Here is an 11,097-nt window from a genome sequence, read left to right as displayed (position 1 = left end):
GATCCAGCACAAAATTTTAACCTGCCCGAGAGTCAAATACCAGCGCACACTCCGCTGCAGAACGAAAATTTCATTCTTCAAATAGATTAGCGATGATTTACTGTGTTAGGTTAGATTATGTTTTTCTGCAAGCACAACCTGAGCATATTTTGATGTACTTCATTTTGTTAACTGCTTGATGTTAACCATGGCGTGATGCACATTAGCTACAGCTACAGGAATTCTGTAACTGGGGGTTCAGCCAGCCGGGGTGGCCTACAAAAAAAATGGCTCTGAGCACTACGGGACTTAACTGCAGTGGTCATCAGTCCCCTAGAACTTAGAACTATTTAAACCTAACTAACCTAAGGATGTCACACACATCCATGCCTGAAGCAGGATTCGAACCTGCGACCGTAGCGGTCTCGCGGCTTCAGACTGTAGCGCCTATAACCGCTCGGCCACTCCGGCCGGCTAGACGCTACAGTCTGGAACCACGCTGTTGCTACGGACGCAGGTTAGAATCCTGCCTCGGACATGGATGTTTGAGATGTACTTAGGTTAGTTAGGTTTAAGTAGTTCTAAGTTCTAGGGGACTGATAACCATAGATGCTAAGTCCCATAGTGCTCAGAGCCATTTGAACCACTTTTGAACTGGGGTTCGTTTCCCGCTGCTTTCAGGTTGGGCAACTATCTTTCGCGAACACATCATATTTGAGCCCGCACTAAACGCAGTCGTCACGTCCGCTTTCTATTGTTTTTTTGGCTATTGACTTTGCGTCAGTTTTTGTCTCCACACGCTATAAGGTTCATGGTAAATGACCTGCCCAGTCTGTCAGGCTTCGACACAAGTTTGTGCCCCAAAAACTGAAATGTTGACGTGCAGGTTAATCTATTTGTATTCGGATTATCTCAAATTACTAAACGACTTCGACACAAGCACTGGAGGAATGGAGCTGCACAGTTGTCATAGTTGTGTTGTTGTGGTCCTCAGTCCTGAAATTGGTTTGATGCAGCTCTCCATGCTAATCTATCCTGTGCAAGCTTCTTCATCTCCCAGTACCTACTGCAACCTACATCCGTCTGAATCTGCTTAGTGTATTCATCTCTTGGTCTCCCTCTACGATTTGTACCCTCCACGCTGCCCTCTAATCCTAAATTTGTGATCCCTTGATGCCTCAGGACATGTCCTAACAACCGATACCTTCTTCTAGTCAAGTTGAGCCACAAACTCCTCTTCTCCCCAATTCTATTCAATACCTCCTCATTAGTTATGTGATCTACCCATCTAATCTTCAGCGTTCTTCTGTAGCACCACATTTCGAAAGCTTCTATTCTCTTCTTGTCCAAACTACTTATTGTCCATGTTTCACTTCCATACATGGCTACACTCCATACAAATACTTTCAGAAACGACTTCCTGACACTTAAATCTATACTCGATGTTAACAAATTTCTTTTCTTCAGAAACGTTTTCCTTGCCATTGCCAGTCTACATTTTATATCATCTCTACTTCGACTATCATCAGTTATTTTGCTCCCCAAATAGCAAAACCCCTTCACTACTTTAAGTGTCTCATTTCCTAATCTAATTCCCTCAGCATCACCCGACTTAATTCGACTACATTCCATTATCCTCGTTTTGCTTTTGTTGATGTTCATCTTATATCCTCCTTTCAAGACACTGTCCATTCCGTTCAACTGCTCTTCCAAGTCCTTTGCTGTCTCTGACAGAATTACAATGTCATCGACGAACCTCAAAGTTTTTATTTCTTCTCCATGGATTTTAATACCTACTCCAAAGAGTTCTTTTGGTCCCTTTACTGCTTGCTCAATATACAGATATGAATAACATCGGGGAGAGGCTATAACCCTGTCTCACTCCCTTCCCAACCACTGCTTCCCTTTCATGCCCCTCGACTCTTATAACTGCCATCTGGTTCCTGTACAAATTGTAAATAGCCTTTCGCTCCCTGTATTTTACCCCTGCCACCTTTAGAATATGACAGAGAGTATTCCAGTCAACATTGTCAAAAGCTTTCTCTAAGTCTACAAATGCTAGAAACGTAGGTTTGCCTTTCCTTAATCTTCCTTCTAAGATAAGTCGTAAGGTCAGTATTGCCTCACGTCTTCCAACATTTCTACGGAATCCAAACTGATCTTCCCCTAGGTCGGCTTCTACCAGTTTTTCCATTCGTCTGTAAATAATTCGCGTTAGTATTTTGCAGCTGTGACTTATTAAACTGATAGTTCGGTAATTTTCACATCTGTCAACACCTGCTTTCTTTGGGATTGGAATTATTATGTTCTTCTTGAAGTATGAGGGTATTTCGCCTGTCTCGTACATCTTGCTCACCAGATGGTAGAGTTTTGTCAGGACTGGCTCTCCAAAGGCCGTCAGTAGTTCTAATGGAATGTTGTCTACTCCCGGGGCCTTGTTTCGTCTCAGGTCTTTCAGTGCTCTGTCAAACTCTTCACGCAGTATCATATCTCCCATTTCATCTTCATCTACATCCTCTTCCGTTTCCATAATGTTGTCCTCAAGTACATCGCCCTTGTATAGACCCTTTATATACTCCTTCCACCTTTTTGCTTTCCCCTCTTTGCTTAGAACTGGGTTTCCATCTGAGAGTTGTCATAGACTAAATAAATTACAATATTTCTGTATCAGATTTGTCTTTAGTTGTCATAGACTAAAGACAAATCTGATACAGAAATATTGTAAGCAATGGCTGTCTGTGTACAAGTAAACAGCCGAAGACTAGTCCAAGCGTAAGCAGGTCTGCCGCAATGATCTAAAATAGTAACGTACTAAGAACCTAACAATAGCATCCATAGAAAGCGCAGTACTAGCTGTAAACTGTGGAAATGGTGCCAGCGCTGGCATGAGCACGTGATGGAGCAGAAATGGAACAAAAGGAATCAGCTCAGATTTAGACCGGGACGTTCATACTTAGATGCGATATTTACTTCAAGGAATATCTTGGAGAAACAACGATTGAAAAAAGTTTACCATGACTTGCCACGAAATAGGACGTAGACCAGTACAATACGTGTAGGCGTTCTGCACACATTGCTACCATATCACTAGAGCACTGGATGTTAGAGGCTCTAACAAATTATAAGTTCGTTGGCTACGCTGGTGTCAACGGGCCAGCCACAGACCCGTCGCATTACCCGACTACTGTTCCGCTGGTCTCTTGGTAACTGACAAAGTTGCAGGAAGGATATGATTAACGATGTGTGGCAACCGTTCAGAAAATAAAGATCTCAATTAGCTGGCAAAATCATGGTACAAAACAACACCCAGACACATCACAGGACCACCTATGGCTTGATGTACACTTACCACACATAGCGGGTTCAGCGCCTCAATGAGCTTTAGTTGCAGTCGACAACTTGCATCATTTTAAAAAACTATGGCGTTCAATAAGTAATGCAACTTTTTCTTCGGGATCAATTTCGGTTGAAAAATGCGGAATTTGTTGGGGACATCATAGAATATTCCCACTTCAGCCCCAGTAGTTTCACGAAACTCCGACAAGTGCCGGCGCTATACGCAGCTTTCAAAATGAAGTGTAACGGGGGTCCGTCCCAAGCAGAGAGCTGTAACTTACTTTCTTTTGGTGGGAAACCATAGCATCGCAGGCATTCATAGGCGCTTGCAAAACAACTACGGAGATCCGGCAGTGAACAAAAGCACGGTGAGCCGTTTGGCGAGGCTTCTCTCTTCATCGAAAGAAGGTCGCAGAAACCTGTCCGATATCCCTCGTGCCGATTGGCCGCACGCAGCTGTGACTCTTGCAATGTTCGAATGTGCAGATAGTCTCATTCGAGATGATCGACAGATCACATTCCACACCTCGCTGCACAACTGGACACCTCTATTGGTACTGATGACATATTCGTCGACCAGTTAGGGTATTCAAAGCTGTTTGCGCGCGCTAGTATCCTCGCCGCCCAACAGCTCATAAACAGCAACAGAGTGCTGTCTGTGCGGAATTTCTTGTGCGCTACAAGGCTGATCGTGACAATTGTTTGTCTAAAATTGTCTCAGGCGATGAAATATGGTCATCACTTCGAACCGGAAACAAAGCAGCAATCCATGAAATAGCGCCAGATCCCTCTCCTCCGCAGGAAAAGTTCGAACGCGCCCTCTCAACTGGTAAAGTGATGGCGACTGTCTTCTCTCAAGGGGTTATTCTGTTTGATGCCCTGCCTCATGGTGCAATGATCAACTCGAAAGAGTATTGTGGTAGCCTCAGGAAATAGAAGAAATGACTTCGTGTTCATCACTACAAAAAAATCAAACCAACTTCTCCTTCTCCATGTCAACGCAAGTTCTCATGCAGGTCTGCGCAGACGAGAGTAGCTCACAATATTTCACTGAACTGTTCTTCGTCATCCATCCTACAGCCCTGATCTCGCACCTTGCGACTTCCATTTATTTGGCCTAACGAAAGATGTTCCCAACGGGAAGCAATACGAGGATGTTGGAGAAGTTACTGGTGCAGCAAGACGTTGGTTCCGACTCCAGCCAGTCGACTGGTACCTGTACTGTCCTTTTCTAGAGGAGCGACATTCGCTCAAGTGGGATATACACTTTTCAATAACAACTGTTCATTACAAGAACTAAGCTAAATACAACCTCTGAGAGTAATGTCTACGATACTTGAGAACTGCGATGTATTCATGATCAGGAAACATTAAATGGTTCAAATGGCTCTGAGCACTACGTGACTTAACTTCTGAGGTCTCAGTCGCCTAGAACTTAGAACTAATTAAACCTAACTAACCTAAGCACATCACACACATCCATGCCCGAGACAGGATTCGAACCTGCGACCGTAGCGGTCGCTCGGCTCCAGATTGTAGCGCCTAGAACCGTACGGCCACTTCGGCGGCAGGAAACATTAAGAACGACACAATGTCCCGAGGCTGGTAACACGTAGGCAGTCTCCTGACGAGCAGCAGGTGCTGGTACGACATGGTCCTATGACTGTGAGAATTCGTGGGTCATCTACTGGTAACGACACGGTCCCACAGGGCGATGAGCACGTGGGGAGTCACAACAAATAATGCGAAGTGGTGCCCCCGGAAAGCCCAGTGGAAGCGCAGCGTCAGATGTAGCTCAGGATGAGGGCGGCACGGCACTTTGGCGTGCAGCAAAATGCGAGCAGCAGGCGGTGTCCGTAACGGATACATGAGGCCGCTGTTGGTTGTTCGGATATCAGGACATAACTGGCTCTCCTTGAAAGGAACGCCGGCTTAAGTACACGTCTGCGGAAGGACACTTGCGAGGTATCATGTGAGCGGGCGAACGTAAGTCAGTGCCCTCGACGGCAGCGGTGCTGCAACTTGCAAGCCATTTAGTGGCGAGACTGGTACCGCCGGACGCTGTGGCGGCTTGACTGTACACAGTAGACCTGTTGATAAAATATAGATAGATCGATATTCTTTCTAAAATTAAAGATATTTGTCGGCGAAAATATTTCCCTCGTTATATCAATATAAATAAGCAATTTCTAGCGCCGATATGTTTTTCATGATTTTGGGTTAATATTTGAAGTTGCTCTTTCAAAATTGCAGTGGAACATAATTTTGCTAGGTCGCTGGCGTTGACAGAAATGAAAGGAAAAGGGTATTCAGAGCGTTGCGGAAAAATATGATTCATGACGAAACCAAACGACAAACCTGTCGGACAACTTTTATTGTGCCACTTACCTGCAGTTTCCACTGTTAGCAAAGTGGTTGTCACCAAGCGTGAACGTGCATCGTTTTCGTTTCAATTTTTGATCTAACGGGGTAGGCAGGCTGCTAGCTTGTTAACGTACAGAATATCTAATAAAAAAAATGGTTCAAATGGCTCTGAGCGCTATGGGACTTAACATCTGAGGTCATCAGTCCCCTAGTACTTAGAACTACTTAAACCTAACTAACCTAAGGACATCACACACATCCATGCCCGAGGCAAGATTCGAACCTGCGACCGTTTCCAGACTGAAGCGCCTAGAACCGCTCGGCCACACCGGCCGGCATGTAATAACAAATCAGTACTTGAATACGTAGCCCTAAAACTGGCAGCCTATATTTTCATAGGCAAGTATGTCGATACTTTTTCTTGATATGTGGAAGTCGTTAATGATATTCTTTAAATATTAATATATCGGACTCCCGATATTTTCACAAATGTCGATAGTCCTAGTACACAGTTATTTGCCTCTTATGTTTACAAATAACCTCCTAGGATGAGGCAGGGGCTGTAACTGGCCTGACAAACATGCATGATAATGTGGTGGGCGAAACATGCAGAGGGCAGCCCCAGATACCCCACAGTACCGTGCGTTCGTAAAGGCCTTCCCAGTAAGCTGGAGTAAGGCCGTCACATTGAACAGAGATTATCTTGAAATATAGTGTTTTGTAGCCAAAAGAGTGTGGAGTAATACGTCGTATTGGAATCCTGAATAAAACCAACCTGCATAAAGAAAACAAAATTTTGCCTAACTTACTGATCGCCCCTCGTGCGTAAACTCGTGGTTCCTCGCATCCCGTCAGCGAATATTCTGTCTCTGTGTTATTTGGCTTACTGTAGAGGTATTATGTGCCGCTGTGAGAAATGGCCTCTTCCTGTGCATCCAATTCCTGACGTCCATTGTATGCAATTTTCTTCGGAATGTTCACCCCGAATCTGCCGGAGTGGCCGAGCGGCTCTAGGCGCTACAGTCTGGAAACGCGCGACCGCTTCGGTCGCAGGTTCGAATCCTGCCTCGTGCATGGATGTCTGTGATCTCCTTAGGTTAGTTAGGTTTAAGTAGTTATAAGTTCTAGGGGACTGAAGACCTCAGAAGTTAAGTCCCATAGTGCTCAGAGCCATTTGAACCATTTTGTTCACTCCGTAACTGGTTGAGAAGGGTCTTCAGTCACTGACAGCCACATTCCCGTGGGTTTGAATCCGATTCGCACCTACAGAAAGTGTCTCCGTTCCCTGTCGGTTACGATCTTCTTACGACCACAGTTCTTGTGCGGTGTTACATGACTGCGGGTAGAGCACATTCGCCACAGGCACGTTAGGCAACTTAATTCGCAGTCATGGGGAGTACAAACACGATAGCTCTTTTCTGCCATTCTGTCACGTCTCCACGGCGACCCATGTTACTATGTTTAATTCAAACAATGGAGTGGAACGTAGGCACCACTTCACAGATAACACTAACGTCAACGATGGAACGTCACAGGTTCGTCCGGCACCACTTTTACAGCGTCTACAGCGCCTCAAAGCGACCAGTGTGCTTTCTCGGTGTGTGAGTAATATTTCGGCCAGTACAGTTTTGAGGCAACGACGACCAGGAATGAGACTGTACGAAAATAAATAAAGAAATATCCTGCGAACCATGGATGAAGGGTAACAGAGATATTCCAATTTCTTATATTTCCGAGAAGCATTTGACACTTGCGCCACTGCAGACAGTTAACGAAGGCACGACCATAAAGAATAGGTCGCCAGATACGTGAGTTGCTCAAAGACTACTGAAGTAACAGAACCCAGTACGTTGCTCTCGACGGCGAGTGTTCATCAGAAACAAGGGTATCGTCAGTACTGCCCCACGGGCATGTGATGGGACCGCTATTCTTTTATTTATACACAAATGACCTGCTGGTCATGGTTATGGGAGATCAGCAGCTGTTTCTTGATATTGCTGTGGTGTACGAGGAAGTGTTCTCGTTGAGTCACTGTAGGAAGGCACAAGACGATTTAGCAAAACTTTCCAGCTGGTGTTACAAATGGCAGCTAGCACTAAATGTAGAAAAATGTAAGTTAATGCAGACGAGTTGGAAAACCAAATCAGTAACATTCGATTACAGCCTTAGGAGTGTGTTGCTTCAGGCAGTCACGATGAGTAAATATCTAGGCGTAACGTTGCAAAGAGTTACGTAATGGAACGAAAATGTAAGGATTATAGCAGGGAAGGTCAAAGGTTGGTTTCGGTTTATCAGGAAACTTTCAGAAAGCGTGGCCCATCTGTAAAGGAGACCACATATTGGACACTAGTGCTTCCCATTCTCTTGATTTGTTACTGATAGGTTCGATCATCACGTAAATGTTATGGATAGGCTTCAGGATTTCAGATGGGAATCCCTGGATGAGAAATGCCTTTCTTTTCTTTAAACTCTGTTGAGAAAATTTATAGAATCGTCATTTAAATCTGACTGCAGAATAATTCTACTACCGTCAAGGTACATTTCGCGTAATGGCCGTGAAGATAAGATAAAGTAGTGTTTGTACAGAGGCATATAGACGCTCGATTTTAGTGGTTCAGGGTACCCCCCGCTACACACATGACGCTGGCTTGCCGAGAACGTATGTAAGTATGCATGTATTTAGATATGAAAACTGGCTGCTGGCTGTAGATATGGTCCAACTGCTCGCAAACTCCGCCTCAGAAATCGACCGGTGCACCATATTCAACAGTTTGGCAGGGGTAAAAGAATGACGAAGCTTTTGGTAGTGAAAGCGTCTTCGCTTCGTGCTGCTACATCAGATAACTTATTTCCCACATACTTTTATGCACTACATAGTAACACCTACTCATTATGATTTAGCAGGAAAGCATATAATGTGTCGTTCTAGTTTAATAACTCTGCCATATACATATGGTGAATAAATGGAAGAACAGTGGGGGATTGTAGCAGACAAGCAGCTTCTTTGCCCACTCCAAGGCTGGAAACCCCTACTGATTCATCAGGATGGAGGCCGAGGAAACTGTGTGGCTTCGTCAGATGCAATGAAACAATATTAAACATTACTTCTCTTATTCCTCAGAATACATCAACATCGAGCATGGTGGGTTGCGCACCCATTGGTTCGGAAAGCGCTTCCCAGCAGTTTGTCTGCTACAGATGAAACTATGACGTGGTGCCTGTGTCTTTGGATCGCACACCATCCTGAGAATACTCTGTCCCTCTCTGGTCACTGCCCATGTTGTCCCATCAGCCATGCCACGATGTCGTGTTGAACGCTGATCGTCAGATGTCGGTTCCGTGGCTGTCTGACCTGAATTATGTTGAAGTTTCAGAGCAGTTGGTGCCGTGAACTGGAACGGTGTTAGTAGACTCGTCAATAACGCATCAGTCGCAGTTTCAGTACTTGAAACTGGTTTAGAGTCATCCATGGATGACCCTGCATTATGTTACGAGGTATAGAAATTATTACTTATCTTTATTTGATTCATCGGAACGATACAGAATAGCGAGGGCTATAGACCACACAAATTGAGAATAAAGGTAAACTTTTGTTTGTTTTAAACGTACTATAGTTCGCTTGGTCTTGGAAGGCCAGTGACACAGTTATAGTAGGCTTTACAGCGCTGTTCCAGGCGTTTGTCGGGACTAATTGCCGGCCGGTGTGGCCGTGCGGTTAAAGGCGCTTCAGTCTGGAACCGCGTGACCGCTGCGGTCGCAGGTTCGAATCCTGCCTCGGGCATGGATGTGTGTGATGTCCTTAGGTTAGTTAGGTTTAATTAGTTCTAAGTTCTAGGCGACTGATGACCTCAGAAGTTAAGTCGCATAGTGCTCAGAGCCATTTGAACCATTCGGGACTAATTACGTAACAGTATTTTGTTTACGTTTCTGTGACAACGCCTCAGTGTTGCTGAAGTTCTAGGAACCTAACGTCTCTCGGGCGGTAGTGCACGCAAATTTTCGCGCCTTGCGGGTGTAAGTTGGCAACAGTACTGCCTTCTTTTAGGGATCATATCTCTGTGAATGAGGTACTGGTAAGTTTTATAAATATTTGCTTTTAAAATCGCACTTTTAATGACGATTTGCGGAACGGTGTTATGGTTTTAATTTTGAGTTGCAGCCTTTTTCTACATTGTTCCCCTTTTGAGATAATGCTGTACCAGTTCGTCAGACATAAATATCCGTAAATGATACTCCATAGGACGTTAAAGGGTAGAAACACTCGAAACGACAGAAATTTCTCGTATGATTATCAAAGACAGCAGACCCTATTTTGGTGGTACAAATTGTACAGAAGTGCGGTATGTGTAGGGACTTCCTCGCCCGAAAAACTCTAGTATTTATGTTTAGTTCCAAGAATTAAACTGGTAATTAGTCATTCGTAGATAATAAAATGCCACTCTTAAATGTGATATTTTGTGATTAAGAATCAGACTGCATGCAACGAAGGTTAGATCCGAATGAACTCAACCAAATGTGGTATCATTGCTTATTGATCTGGGATCGTTGCACCCTATGTCTAAAGCCATCTGTGAAAATAAAATCAAGATGCTTGTTTGCTATTAATATCTTGCACCTTCCGGAACATAGCATTGGTGATAAAATTAATTCGATCCTCACAGGAAGATAACACAGAATGGCTTCCTGCGATTGCATTACTGTATGACAAAGTCGTCGGCACGTGGTTAATCCGATTTGCGTTAGTTTCGCCAACTCCAAGAAAGTGCGTTATCTGAAACTAACGCCAAAACGCATCTTGGCTTCTGCAACACGTGGAAACAGCATTACTGGTTTTCCATTGTGGTACACATGAAACGTTGTAGTAACGCCACAGCACTCTTGTCCTTCCCATTCGGGCATGTGTGTGTGTGTGTGTGTGTGTGTGTGTGTGTGTGTGTGTGTGTGTGTGTGTGTTTGTGTGTTTTGTCCTTAGCGTAAGTTAGTTTAAGTTAGATTAAGTAGTGCGTAAGCTTAGGGACCGATGGCCTCAGCAGTTTGGTCCCATAGTCCTTACCACAAATTTCCAATTTTCCCAACCGCGTGACCTATCGGCGTCGCCCGCACTCGCCTCTGGTGTGAGAGTGAGGGCGCGAATACACTTCGCGAACGCTGGCGGAAGTTGCCGAAGACTACCGATGCTAATGACAGCCACATGAGCGCATGTACTCTGGCCACGCAGCTGGCACAGCGGAGTGAGGGCTTGTCCACAGCCACGCAGATTTTACGCGCGTGCACTCACTCGCACAAAGGTTGCGAATTTGAAGTGAGGGCAGAAACGATGCGCTTAGCTTAGCACCAGACTTGGGCGAATAACGAATACGGATACAAATTAGTGTTCTGTATTCGTGAATATCAAATATTATTTGAAACGCTAATCAC

This window comes from Schistocerca americana, chromosome 1 (assembly GCF_021461395.2).
Source record: "Schistocerca americana isolate TAMUIC-IGC-003095 chromosome 1, iqSchAmer2.1, whole genome shotgun sequence".
Classification (NCBI taxonomy): Eukaryota; Metazoa; Arthropoda; class Insecta; order Orthoptera; family Acrididae; genus Schistocerca; species Schistocerca americana.
Note: the sequence above shows the minus strand (reverse complement) of the source record.